This window comes from Gymnogyps californianus, chromosome 13 (assembly GCF_018139145.2).
Source record: "Gymnogyps californianus isolate 813 chromosome 13, ASM1813914v2, whole genome shotgun sequence".
Lineage (NCBI taxonomy): Eukaryota > Metazoa > Chordata > Aves > Accipitriformes > Cathartidae > Gymnogyps > Gymnogyps californianus.
In genome coordinates, this window is record NC_059483.1 from 5,599,313 (window position 1) to 5,614,369 (window position 15,057).

The 15,057-nt window shown below is 42.3% G+C and overlaps 1 protein-coding gene across 1 annotated transcript in view; it reads left to right on the forward strand.

The window, feature by feature from the left end:
- FOXP1 (forkhead box P1) overlaps positions 1–15,057 on the forward strand; it is a 197,494-nt gene that overhangs the window by 87,903 nt on the left and 94,534 nt on the right. The gene's annotated exons all lie outside the window — the stretch shown is intronic.

Sequence of the window (15,057 nt, forward strand, 5' to 3'; positions counted from 1 at the left end):
TATGAATTCAGAAAGCTAAAACCAATACAGCATTCCCAAACAGAAGAAACCAATACAGCATTCCCAAACAGAAGATGTATGCACACATATGCGGCTTTGGAGTACATTGTGCTAGTCTTGCGGGATAAATCACGGGAGTTAAAGACAAGAAAGACCTATTAGGTCATGTATCACATTTTCCTTTTTTTTTTTTTTTGCTATTCTAGTGTTAGAAATCCCAAGTGGTGGTGGGACCGCTATTATTTTCCTTCGGATGGTTTTCCATAACAAAGCACATGCTCAGGAACTTTCCACTTTAATTCCATCCTCTTGCTCCAAGTAATACTGCTTGTATAAATACTGAGTCAGTCCCTTGCCTTGCCTCGTGTTCACATTCCTCAAACATCTGAGATGCTAACATGTACTTGCCAGTTTTGGCAAATTGTATGTATCTAGTTCTTTATGTATTTCGTAAATCGGCACTTCTAGACCCTTGACCACTTCGCTGGTTTGCAGCTGGTTATTGCTTTTGTTATTGCTCGCTCTGCAATTGCAGCGTGTCACTGTATTTTTGATAGTAAGTTACTGAATACAGCAGTTCAGCTACAGTCGCACAAAGCCCTGTAGCTGGGACATTTATCTTATCTCGCTCTTCTATATCTGATGCTTCAGCCTCTGTAGCCCCAAATTCTTTCCGGGTTTTTTTTTTCCGCTTGTTGTCATAGCACGTTGTCAAACTCATGTCTGTTTTGCTCTAATTTTTTTTTTAGTTTGATATACTATCACCATGAGTTCCCTGACAGCATTGCTGCTTCTCTTGCCTTTTATATGTGCTTCAGATTATTTTTCTCCAAAAATACAGATCTTAGACTCTTTAAATATGTAGTAGAATATGGAAGGTAAAGCCAGCATCACTAAAGGCCTTGACAGTAAAGTGAGAGGACCCGATCCTGCGGTTCTTACCCAAATAAAGCTGATGGGGACTTCAAGGGGAGTTTTGCCTAGGCGAGGAATAGCTATTAACTGCAGCCCTTGGCCCAGCGTGGACAACTTCTAGCTTTTGTGTAGTGATTTCATCTTCAAAGCATTTTGCAAATACTAATCTCCAAAACATCCCCAGAAGGAAAGTCTGATAAGTAAGTAGCATTATCCCAGTTCTGGACTGGGAAACTGAGGGAAGCAGGTTAAGTGACTTGCTTAGGATCACAGAGGGAATTCGGTTTAGAGGTAGGATTAAGATTCATGAGTTCCTGGCTCCTACCCCCGTGCTCAGGCTGCTGGACAACACCTCGCACTTTATAGCCGAGCTATTATTCTTTTGGAAAGTATGAAGCATTTTGTCATTGGGCAAATATACGTTTTATTGGCAGCGTAGAGCACCATAATCCAAAGCGTTACATTAATGCTTTCAAAAATATTTTATTTGGTAAATCCATAGCTGATCCATATGCCTTTTAATAGACTCTTCCACTGGGGACATTTTTAATGAGAGATTGTGCTGGCTAGGTCCAGTGTCAGGTACTAAAAGAAGTGCTTTGTTGTGCAGATGTCTTAAGAATAGCTCCAGAGGATGAAATATGACTGTGTTGACCTTTCAGCTGTGAGCTTATTTGTCAGGATTCAAATAAGTTGAAAGGATCAAACCAAACAGTTTCCGTAGTCAGACTGGGAATTGTGTTGCAGAGGTCAACAGTGAAGGCCACATCGCAGATTCCATAACATAGCCAATTGTTGGTACGTATTAAAGTACTGGAGCAGCTCCTGCAGTCAGAGACACAATTAAAATTCTAATTTATTAATGTATACAGAGAGCTGGCCCAGCCTGTCACTCACTGATTCAAATGACTGCCCAGTCTTTTTTTTTTTTTTTCCCCCCTCCTCACTCCTGGTGCTTTTGCGGTCTTAAACATACTGGAAGTCCTCTTGAATGTAACAGACTCTGGGTGCATCCCTGCAATGAAAATCTGTTGCTGAAAGGAAATGGTGGCGCTGGGGGTAGAATTTTTGAGTAAAACTGCACCCACACAAGCACCCACACCCCCTGAATTCGGATGGCGCCGCACTGACGAGGCAATACCGGTTGTTGACAGTACGTAGAATAAATGTCGAGGGTGGTGGAAACGCGCCCGTTTTTCAAAAGTTTGCTTAAATAATGAACCGAGTCATCTTTGCACTTAGTTTATAAATATAGATGTCTCATTCTATAGCCACAGCGGTTAACAGTTACCTTTTTTTTTTTTTTTCCGACAAACAGACTTCATGTGTAATGAGAATACCATAGGCATTGCTTATCTCTGCTGTGCTTGGCGAGGGCCCTGGCGAAAAGCTGCCTAACACGAGCGCTGGGGAGCTGTGTTTGCATGAAACCGGGGGGGAAGGGATGCCGTTTGCCTGGGGTGCTGGTTCTCCTAATAAGATGCTCCATGGCCCTGCCCGCCCCGGGAGGGGAGGCTGGTGCGGTCCTACGCGGGGCTGGAAGAGCTCCCTCCATCTCGGGCTCAGCACTTCAATGCTGGCTGGCAGGCTTTCTCACGTAAACCCCACCGCCACAAACAGATGCAGAAAATTAATCTAGTGTATGCTGTGTAGCTAATCTGTTATCGCTTCGTGGATAACTTCCTATATTCCTTCTTCATTCACTGATCGAATAGCCACGGTACTTAAATATATCCCGGCCTCCCGTGGCCGCACTGGGGCACGGTGCCTTCAATAGCATTTACGTGACAATGGGCTCCAGCGATGTCATTGGCGTCTCTTGACCTTGATAACTCTACCTGAAGACCTTTTAGCAATTTTGAGATATTTAGTGTATAAGAACTTGGACGCAGGAGTGGAGATGTGCTCTGCTGATAGCTGGGGGGGGGGGGGAATCTTCAAATACATGATGACTCACATTTTGAGCCTATCTCACACTGCTGTGCTTTATATTTGGCAGTGACCTCCGGTTTCACAGCCTGATGACACAAACAAAAGAAAATTGAAAGTTAAGGAATGGATTTAATAACCAGCAGTTGGGAAAAGAATATGAAAAATATCAGCCCCACAAAAATTACTGGAAGTGAAAAGAGACTAAAGCATGTTTGATAATATATTTGCCACAGACATTGGATTTCCTTGAATCTGTGAAACAAATAATTTAACAGGCCAGGTATGCTTAGGATTTTGAAAATGTGCACATTTTTCCTGGCCAAGATAAATATATCTTTGTATTAATAGATGTATTGATTAAAATTTGCAGCTTTAATTGCTGATGCTCTCAACGATTATTCATTTTGGTTCTTCAAGCATTTTAGTTGCTGGCAAAAGCACACAGATTGGAAACAAATCAAGAGACACATTTTTCTCCCAAGAAAGTAAAAGTGCATGTGTGTTTTGGCAGTACTAAAAATACAATTTTTTTTGAAGACGTAAATGTTGTGTGTTGCATTGAGCTGAAAGTTGGATACTGGACTGAAAACAGATTTAGGACGTCCAAGTCAGTATCTCGCAATTGAAACCCATCAGTTGACTTTTTTATGTGATTAAATGAGATTTGTTGTATGATAGTTAACCTGCGTGTGTTTGGAGAGGAGAAATAATGAAATTACTAAGATGGAAACTTTTGTTTTCGGTTGACAAAACAGAAAATAAATCTTCCCTTTAAGTCACGGCCAAGAAAAGAATTTGGGTTTGGTTTAGATTTTCAGGGTGAGATTGGGGGAGGCTGAGAGGACAGAGCTGTCCTCGCTTTTGCATACCGCTGCTTTTTAAAGCAGCCTTTTGGCTGGGCTTTTGTAGAATTTAATTTGCATGCTATATTATCTTAATATTTCTTTCCAGTATCTTGAGAAATAGAAGAAGGCAAGAGGAAAAAAATCACTGTAGCTTGATGTTGGGGGCAATTATTATTGTTTTCTTGTGAAGTTAGAAATCGTTAGCCTGACAACGTAATAAACACTGAATGGTGAAGGGAAGGATATTCTCTGTTTCGCTTGGAGCACACAAGTACCAAGTTACGTAGCCTCAGGTTTTACATGCAGTGTACCTTTTTTACATAGCGGTAGACTTAACAACTGGTAGAGAAATTATGTCTCAGCAGATAATTTGGGAGGGGAAGAAAATTTGCAAGTGTATGTATTCTATTTGTATGAGTATCTCTCTGTTTCACTCTTAAACATGGGAGTTGATCTGAATTTGGCCTCAGTCAAGCCAACGGGAATTTTGCCACCAACTCTAGTTGGGTCGAGATTTCACTCCTGCGGGGTTTAAATAGTTTACCTATGAAAATTTCACTTGAATCCTTCATTTTTTATTTTTGTCTTTGGAAATAAAGCAAAGCTGAGTTTTTCTGGTTTCTACCAAAAGACCCGTAGCTCTTTTATTTTTCATCCCTAAGCCCAATTATAGGTGTTAGTCAGTTCTTGGAATATGCCTGTGAAGTGCAAATATCATCCACCCCACAAACAGAACACAAATCTGAGTCAGGTCTTCAAAATTACATGATCAGCTTGAAAATTTTGATACTAAGGGGTTTTTTCAGTGAAACCTGTGGGCCTTTTTTTGCTGCCCTTTTATATTTTTCTTTAAAACCTTTAGTATTCAGTTTTTCCAGCTTTTCAGACTGAGCAGCAAGGTGACAAACGCAGTTGTTTTTCTTGAAAGAAGTCTATGATTGTCCTGTAATTACATGATTCCAAAAAAATGTGGCTTCTAGGAAAATACCAATATATTGGGAGAGCTGGCAGTGTGAGGTACTGTCAGCAAATATGATTATTCTCATTTTATAGCCGTGTAAACCGCGGCAGAGAGATATTAAGTGACTCGCCCAAGGTCAGAGAGCTGCAGACCTTCAGTGGCGTTGAGGTGCGTGGCTCCCGCCGGGATATTTGGGAGTTTGGCACGTGGATGTTATAAAGAAGTCAGTCCTGAGGGGCAAAACTGAAAGTAGAAGCCAGGATCCCTCATTTCCAGCCCTGTGTCTTGTTAGAGCACTCCGAGCATAGTTTTCAAGCAGGTTTTCTGCTTTGACATGAAGCATTTAGAGAATAGTGTTTGGGTTTTTTTTAAAATGTGATTTCTGACCAGGCTGGGAGCGGGGCCGTGCAGCCGGCTGTGCCCGAGTCCGGCCGTGTGTTACCCACCTTGGGGAAGGGGAAAACAAACCGAAACCTTCCTGACTGGTCAGAAATGTGTAAATTGCTGACAAAATGACACATGTAATTAAGAGTGCTCCTGCCATTTTACCTTGTGGTTTACACCTACAGTGTTGAAAAAAGAGAGTGACTCCCACCTCGCTAATTACCATTATCACTGAAATGGTAGGGTTTGAGTCATTAGTTCCATGTGCATTTAATTAGAGGAAGGCTGAAATTGGATTTAACTTATTACTTTTTCATGGATCACTTTCTTGTCATCACTTCAAATTGGATTGCAGCCCCAGGTAACTAATTATGAGCGCCACAGGATCAAGAGTGAAAAAAAGGTAATTAGGAATAACACTGTTGGACCCTTGCTGGTAGTCCACTTGTGCTTGGGAAGAAATGAGAGCAGTATTTTGTAGTATTACAGATTAGGGAGTTAAAGGTATGCACTGCTGCTAGGAATCATGGGAGACTGCCCCCTCCTATAGCGGTTTATATGATGTACAGCTGGGTTGAAGATGTTATAGCGACATGGTTCCACAATCAGCTCCTTAATACCGAGATTAAACTTGTAAAAGCAACAGATCGGTTGTAGGTATGAGGCATCTCAACAACCGGGTAGTCAGGGGTCCTTACCTATGTGATTACACCAGTGCTGTCGAGGCACTCTTGAGCCATGGTACGGAGCGGTTTAAGTACAGCGAGCTAGGATTGATAACAAATTAATGAACATATTAATGATCCAAAAAGACTGTTCATATCCGACAGGGAGATATATCAATCAGGAGAACAACGGTGAGGTTGATGATGTGTACGTCAGGAATTTAGCTGGTGTTGCTGCTGTGATAAAATCAGGACATTGTTTTTCTTTTGTTTGCCGGAAAGGTTTCTTTTTGTTTTGCTTTTTGTGGGGAAGGCTTACTTGGTTGGTTTGTGTCCCCCCCCCTTTTTTTTTTTTTAATCTTGTAGATATGATTGCCAAGTTCTGCTTTCTACAGAAAATACTTTAAAACAAATTGTTTTATTTCCATGTGCAGAACAGAGTTCAGAACTGCAAGTAATCAATTTTATTGACACAGTCTGGAAAAAAATGTTGATGAGAGTTCAAGGATGTGAAAAGATTGAAATTTCAAAGTACCCAACACTGAGTGTAGGAAAATTTCAGAAGTAGTTTCATTAAGCAGAGAAATCTATTGTGTGGGGATCTGTAAGAGGAAAGTCTGCTCTAGGACCTAATGATATTACAAGGAGGTTGTGGCAGCTGATTTTTGCCTTGAGAAGACAAAAAGTTTCTTAATTTCTCATAGTAGTGAATCACAGTTCAAAGGCTAGCACAATTTCCTTAAGTTATTTAAAATGGGTTTTAATGCTCTGTTAATGTAGGCAAATATTTGTGACTCAGTGTTGGGTAAGTGATGCTTGCTCATTATTTCCTGATGCAAGCAAAGTGTAGGAAATTATGTGAACACCATGCAGAGATGCTAAATAGACTTAAGAGTAACAAAATTCAGTTACAGAAATTAAGTCTTTCTCATTTACTTGACATTACAAAAAAAAATCTAGATATTAAAAGGTATTACCTTTAATACAGAAAAAGAGAATCTCCTTTAATACATCTCAAATTGATTTACAATTTTTATACATAATATTAATCTGTGGTTGAAAAGGGGGCAACCAAAGGTCGAGTGATGTAGTGTTTCCATTTTTCCATATGAGTCTTACTGTGTGTGATAAAAGCAAACTCCTTTATTTTGTCAGTCTGCAGGAATTTCTGATGAAGTGCAGGGGTCACTTTTCTGTCAATTTGAGTAGGCAGCATTTTTGAACTACTGTTTCCCCCCCCCCCCCCGCCTCAAACCGTGGCCGTCGTCTGACACACGCATGCACACACACACTTAGAGTGCTGCAATCTGCAACTTATTAGTGCGCAGCGCTGGAGCCTGTCCAGTGGTTAGAAAATTTCCTGAAGCCTGGAATAACAGCAGTGGGTGCAAGTGCCATCGAACAGAAGTGACAATGAGGGGCAGTCCGGCCCGCCTGGCGAAACGCCCGGGCTGGAAAACCAGCTGAGATAGTCAAACGCAGGAAGATTGACGCGGTGCATCTGGGAAATGCTCAAAAAGTTGGGTTCTTGAAAAAATTACCTTCTGTGATCGTAAGACATCATCTGTTTTCCTACAGAGATTGTTTATAACAGGGTTTTCAAGCACTTGTCAAATAACCAGGAGTGAAGGAAACAGGCTAAAAATCTCTTACCGTTCAGATGAGTCCTGGTGTAGTTGGAAAAAAACAAACTCTCGTCATAGAGGTCCGCGGCTTCCCAAGTCAAAGGGTGCCTGGGAGAAGGAGAAAAGGAAACTATTAGTCAAAAGCGACGCGGCGAGTGCTTGTCGAGCGCGGGATGTAGGTTGGGGAAGGTGATAACGCTGGGGCGATGTGCGCAGCGATGTCATTACGGGAGTCACGAGGTGAAGTCATACCTAGTAACTGTTTTTTGTGTTGCTTAGCTTTTGTTACTTAGCTGTGATATCATGGGCAAAATATTATAAACATATCATGGCTATAGCTTGCTTGTGTAACAAAAGATCAGGAACTTTTATTAAGTTTGTTTTCCTTGTCATATTGTAAAAATTTATTATGTGTACTGTGTATATTAGAAACAGATTTGGGTAATTCTGTCTAAATGAAGTCATCCCAGCTATTTCCAGACTGTCTGTTTTTGGTTGTGAATAATTTTCATACATCAGATGGTTGTCATATTTAGTAGCTCTCTACATTTTAAATAGGACATATCCCATTTTGAACTTCCACGGACTTTAGCTGCCTCTAATTTTTAAGGCTGTTTTGTTGCAGGAGTATTTTCAAGTACTGCCCGTGGCAGGGCAGGGCAGAGCTGGAAAAGTCCCTCGCCTTTCTGCATCAAAATAACAGATTTTTAACAACTGCAGTAGTACTTGTGGCTTTCAGCAGCACGCGCTGGGGAAGAGCCTGCCAGATACCTATTTCAGCTTGTCCCTTTGTGTTCACACTTTGCAACAAATATGTTAAAAAAACACTAAAGAAGAAGTACTATGTATCAAAAACCTCTTCCGATGAAAGAAATCTCTTCTCTCAAAAAATGCATGCTTTTTTTTTCTTTTAACAGAAGTGTGAAAGAAGTTAATGTTTAAATGTTTAATGTTTAAATCATATACACATCTACATAGCAGCTAAGTTACTGGGACTTTTTTATTTTTTTTTTAATCCTCAAGGCAAAGTTTCTTTAGTCAGCGTGGAGAAGCTCTGGTGCTCCTCCTGCACCAACCGAGAGGAGTATGCACTGGAGGAATCTGCAGTGATGATCACAGAGCAGAATTTTGCCCTAAAACCATCAACTTTGCCAGAAATACTTGAGTTACAGCAATTTGTTTAAAAAGAAAGGGGGAAAAAAAAACCAGGAGAGAAAGAAGGCATTTTGATCTAGCTTGCTTGAGTGGAGGAGAGCAGCTGTTTGCCTCATGTTTAAATCTCTAGAGCTAATATTGAAGTTTCAGGGCAACAAGTGCAACATAACAGAGTAAGTAGAAACTAAACCCAGGGAAACAATTGGAAATGCCGCTTGGATGTGGGTTCGGAGCTTGACAGTTTTACAGCTGTGTCTTCGGGTTGGCATAATATTTTGCAGTGTGTGCAAAGAAAAGGCTGTTGTGTTGCTGAAATGTTTTTATTTTCCTGATAAGTGTAATCTGCCTTTTATAAATTACTCATCTATTTAAGGTGTAACATTAATGGCGCATAATCTCAAGTTATTGAAAGCCTAGAAAATTGAAGTAGACTGAAGGCACAAGAAAGAAATGTACTTTGTGTCAGGATGAAGTTCGATGAAGCATGGAGAAGATGGAATAGATTATTAAATAAACTTTGAGAGGAGATGGAAAAGGCACCGAAATCTCTCATTTTGAAAGGAATTAGTTTACTTGATTATATGCAACTGTATCACACTCAGGAAAGTATAAGACAAATGAAAGCAAAACAAAATTTAATTGAGCTATTATTTTGCAGACTTTGGCTCCGTTTCAGACAGCCTAATCAAATTGTGCTTTGCTCAAATAACTAATGTTAAATGCAGTCTACCAACAGATGTTTAAACAGAGACTAATTGGAAAATCTACATCCTGGGTTTAGCCTGTCTAGCTGAAAAAGTTTTGAAATTGCATCTTGAAGCGAGGTGGGAAGATGACGGGAGGAGCTCGGGTAGCGATGGGTGTCAGAAAGCGGTGTGAGGAGGCAGCGGTGCCTGTGCCGGAGCTGCCGAGGTCACCAATGCCATAGCTTGGTACCATTTGCCCCTCAGAAAGTTGTCCTCCATCATGTTACATCGTGGGAGTCATGTTGCAGCTCCATAGCTCATGCCATGTGCCAGCACGCATCGAGTAGGTAATGCGGTGGAGCACACGGTTTGAGTATGTTTAAAGCAGTACATGTGATTATCAAAGCTCAACGCTTTCTTGCCAGTTCTGTCACTTTGGCGTTTTTTCAGCAGTAGGGATTCAAATAATATATTGCCATCTTTTAAGTTTTTAACTTGTGTGGCTTACCTCAGTGTTGAGCCTTTTATGACACATCTATGCAGCCACATGGACCTCTTGGATGGGTTGCAGCATGGGCCTAAGCAGCTTGGGCCAGATTTGTTCTGGGTTTAAGCGACAACCATCCAGGGAGTATGCTGGAGTCGAGGGATCCCACTGAGATGGGTATAGCTTCCTACCTCTGATTTTTCTTTCGAATCAGTTTTACACCAAAGTCACTCCAGTAGTACCAAGGTGATCAGTTCTGGTTTGCCCAATGGTAGCGATCACGTCCACTGTGATTTCTTGGTCGATGTTTGGTTTTGTGTGTTTTGCTGCTCATCAAGACTTTGGGCCGAAGAGTTACTCATGGTTTGTGTCCCAGGCTTTGAGCAGAGTCAGTTTGTGTAGTGCAGGTGCAGTGCACATTTCCACATTTGCTGTGGAAAATTTCTGTCTCAAGGACTTCGTTGTCCTAGGAAATGGTGTTTTGTGCATTCAGACAACTTTTGGAAGAAACTGGGTTTTTATCTATACAGTCATGAAGCAAAAGGCAAAAATCAGAAACACTTGTGAAAAATTTCCCATCTTTCATTGGAAAAAAAAATCAGTAGAATTGCTTTGGCTAACTCTTAATAGCTCGGATAAACATCTGAAGCAAACCTTTTTGGAGATGCCAACCGCCAGCCTAGCCCATTGGTTCATAGCTGCAGTGCAAATTCAGTAAATTTAATCCTGTTGGTTTTGCTTGCAAGAATAGATGCATAAAGACCTGTTTGTTGATGATCGGTCACCGTTGTCACAGGCTACATTGTTAATTGATGAACCTTCCACGTCCATCCCAACACGAGCTCTGTTTGGGCCAAGGCAGCAACCTGTCGCCCTAAGCTGGGTTGTAACCCATGCCTCCATTTCATGTGGTCTTCTTCATGGGGTGGTTACTCTGGGATGAGAGTGAGATGCAACTTGTTGAGTAATCTGTGAAGTGTATTAGAGGTGCCCATCTGGCTCTTGCAAAGGTTTGTCCACTGTTGTCTCAGGACAGTGGCTCCTCAAGTTAGTGCTGGTGTTGTACAGGCTTAATAGCCAGTATGTAACGGGGAGTAGCCAGGCTGAGTGTAAAAAAAATAATAATGCACATATATATATATATATATATATATTTCCAAATTTACCAATTGGAACCCTACAAAAGACAGATTATATTTTATGGCGTGTAAACATCAGGGCAGATATTTCAGGAGAACTGCAGACAGCTGTAATTTTGTGAATGTGCACAAATTACTTGGAAAACAAATATTCCTCTGCCTACACAGCTGTATTCACAACCGTGGACCAGAATGCCTTTTGCATGATGCTCACGCCTGCTTCTATGGAATATAATAATGCTCAAATGAAGAAAATGTGATTTAAAAGCGAAGTCAGAATTAATACTCGCTGTGAAAACCTGTATTACTGGCTGAGGTGTTGGCACAGGAATGGATAAACAACTTCAGGAAAAATGAGAACTAACCAAGGCGTTTATTCGTACTCAGATCAAGAGCTGAATGCTCAGACTTTTGTAGTAGAGATGAATGTGCCTGTATCTTCCAGAGATGCCAAATGCTGTCTATGCCATCCTACAGGGTAAACATTAAATTGGATTTGGTGGTTAAAGAGGTCTGCAGGGCTGCGTCTGGTCTCCCGTGGGGAGAAGGGGTGTGGGAAGGAGGTGAGGGCTCCGGGTCAGCGTCTTCCCGGCCCTTTTCTTCCCGGTTATCTGCACCCAGGTGGATTTGCAGAATGCAACCGAGCTGTCGTTCACGTCGTTTAATTGCGTGCTGGCGGTTCCTTCTGTTTGTCCTTTTACTGTGTGATAAGGGGCTTATACAGGAAAGTAGGAATAACAAGAGAGGAGGCAAAGAAAATCCCCAAAAGTAAAACAAGGCCAAGCAAGAAGGAGTAAAGCACAAGTTGGCAAGAGCCAAAGGCCTGGCATTGATTTTACTTGTAACTTTTGTGTTTATTCAAAGGCTGTGGATACAGGTTAACTTCCTTTGCTCAATATTTATTGCTAAGTTACTTGTCTTAAACTGGAACAATGAGCACTTTGTTGATTGGGTTAAGAGATTGTCCCATTTCATTTGGTCTCCTGCATCTTTCTCTCTATCTGAAGGTTTTAAGCAGTTTATTTTAATTTCAGATTTCTAACCCTCCATCGTGAATTGCTGCTGTGCCACCAGCAGCAACACTTGAGGGACTATTGTTCGTCTTTTCAAAGTGGTGGGAGCACACAGCGGAGCCATTAGCTTCTATGAAACTTGACCTTCCTTGATGATATTACACCTTGCAGATTCAGAGCAGGATAAACATTTTAAAGGAGAGGGGAAATATCAGATAGGTTATTTTTCATCAGAAAAGGTTGTAGAAATATTCTGCGCAAGAATTAAAAATAGGAGGGAAAAAAACCATAATGGCAATAGTTACCTTTCTGTTTGACAGCCATCAAAGATGCTGCCCAGATCAGTTAATAGGAGAGTGACTATCTCCTTGCTGTTAACCACACTAACCCCTGAGCAGACAGTTGAGCAGAAAATCAGTAAAGTCACAGTGTAGTGAATGATGACTGTGCTGATTTTGCCCTAATTTAGCCATGGCAATGATTTTGGTGCTATTAGGAATGGACCCATCCTGGACAATCTTCCAGGCTGCAGTGTTTGGAAAGTGCCCCCAAAGTATTGGGGACTTCTCTCTGGAATAGGAGCATTAATATAATGCAGAACATAGTTAAGATATTTTTAAATTATGTTGTCCGCAACTGGCACTACAAGGGAAGGTATGTTTATGACTTCCATCACTGTTATTTTTTACTTGGGCTTGTTGCTTGGAAAGTGTGCTCATTTTGAGTCCTTCACTCATCTGTGTCTACCCAGAAGAAAAACAAACCCATTTCTTCTGGGAGAGCCCGGCAGTGGACACATCAGAGCGGCAGGGCCAGCTGCAAAATTGTGGTGGTGGTTTGTTGCTAATTCTGCAGGAGTGAGCAGAGGGGACCACCCTGTCTTTAAAAAAAAAAAAAGGAAAGAAAAACAAAACAAAAATAAAAAAAACCACTTTCAGTTTGTAACTTTGATTTTGCTGGAAAAAAGCAAACTACACCAAAAAGCGGCAAATAGCCTTATTCCTTGCACAGGATGGTATAATAATTACTGGGGCAGTTTTTCCATTCCTGGTTGCTTTTGCCTCACACCTGTAGGAGGGCCGTTCTTTTGCTTCTGTGCTTCGCCACCAAAGTACTTTTATTTGAAAACACGAGGAAATTCAATTTCCTAACACGCCTCTCAAGTCAGGGCAGTTACGGCAATAGAAGAGTTGCAAATGGCTCATGTGTGAACAGTTTAGGATGGAGCTATTCGTACGGGGCCATGCTGAGGTGCGGGAGAGGGAAGATAATTGTAAATGTTCTTGTGGGGATCTGATTGACAGCTTATTGTCTGCAGGCAGTTGAGTAAAGAATAGGAAATGAGTTAAGTGTAGGGGATCTGGCAGGCTGCAGGCTCTCCTGATGGTGGCTGCTGCACCGAGCAAAGCACCTGGAGCTCCCAAACCAGCCCCAGCAGGGGTGCCCGCGGCACCCCCCTTTCCGAAGCATCCCCAAAGGGACGCCCCTTAGTCGGTTCAAAACGTGTGTGAGATGAGGCTGTGTCTCGTTTGCTGCTGCTTGGTCATCTGGGGTGCCTGGAGTGCTCTCAGCCCCTCTGGTCGGCGTGTTGGGGCGATCCCAGTTTGTGTGTTACTGTGATGTGTTTCCGACCCGTTAATGTGGGGGGACAGCAGGGATGTCCCACAGTGCTGGTGGATGCCCATGGTCCGTAAGCAGAACAAGAGAAGGAAACATCTTCTCGACTGAATAGATTTGTTAACGCGAGGTCTCTTTGGTAGTGTTACAATATCATGAGGTCAAGGCCAGTTACATGTGTTTTAAAGTTTTCATTATCCCACCTTTTTCTCTGGAGTGATGCATGCCCTCGGGTCCAAGTGCCCATTGCTGAAGATAGGAATATTAAAAACAAATACTCCTCCCCTAAAATCTCACTGTGTGTATTTTTTTTAATCTCCTTGCCTATGTGCGTTTCAAAAAAGAAATAAAAAAACCCCAGCTTTGCATTGTTAGTGTAGGCTTCTGAGCCAGATTGTACTACAGAGCCCACTGATGTGTCTTCCCCTGAGGTATGGAAAGATCTATGTGTGCTAAGCAGGTGTTTTCGTTTGTTTAATTGGAGCTGAGTTTAGCACAATATTACAGATAAATGAATTACACATGTTCAGTAATTCATAGGAAGTGATCGTTGTTTTGCTTAGGCACTTGTCTTCGCATCCAGGTTCGCAGAGATAGCGTGCTGGCAAACGTGGACAGAAGTCATTTAAAAACAAAAAACAGTGTGTACATGAGGAGAGCCTGATGTCTGGTTGCTAAAACAGCAATAACTATTTCGTCTTTGTTTAAATCGTAACATTTTAAATTTAAATAGTATCCTGTTTTGACAAACTACAAAACCACAGGTCTGAAAAAGAAACGCACGAGGCCTGTGTCAATAGTCGGTGGCATCTCTGGGCAGGAAGCTTTGGGGTGACACACGCTGCTGGTGACGGCACCAGGGATGGAGAGACCCGGGAACCACCCGGAGGGCTCCAGGGCTTCTCTGGCGTGCCGCACCCAGAGCAGCCGGTTACATGCACATCGCTTGGCAAGAAGATGACTGGTTTGCTTCTACCAGTGTTTTTTATTTATTATTAGTCACTTTTTCCGTGTCCTTTTACCGGCCTTCCCGGGCTCAAGCTGCCACCCCTTCTGCAGATGTGCTGTGGAGCACGAGTGCCCCCAGCCCCCCGCCGCCGCTGACAGGTCTCACAGCAGCGGGACAGGACCCTTGGATCCCAGCAAAGCCTCTCCCCGGTGGGAGCAGCACGGGCGATGCGCTGGGCCCCGCTCTGCCCACCAAGGAGCACCGAGCAAGAGCCCACGGGGCAGCTCGGAGGTGCTGCCTTTCAAAGGACGAGCAAAACTGGTCGCTTCTTACAGCTTCTCTCCTGGTTTTGAGTAGTCCCAGCCCTTGGCCAGCTTCCAAATGCATAATTACATTCAACTTACCCAAATTTCCTCTGCAGATTCAATTGTAAACTATTTTCTCGCTCTCTTCTGCCAGTGTTGTATATAACTCTGCTGCGCAGCATTAAACAACTGTCACGCGCAGCTCCAGAGCCTGTTGAGTTTTCAGCACAGAAAGTAAAAGGTTGTATCAGAACTTGCGCTGAACTTTAGAGAAAGTATTGCTTGTGCCTTTTCAGTTCATGAAGTACTTAAGAGCAAGCTTTTGGATTAAAGGTGTGGTTGGTGCGTAAGTCACTGCTGTTAGCAGACAATGCCAGCA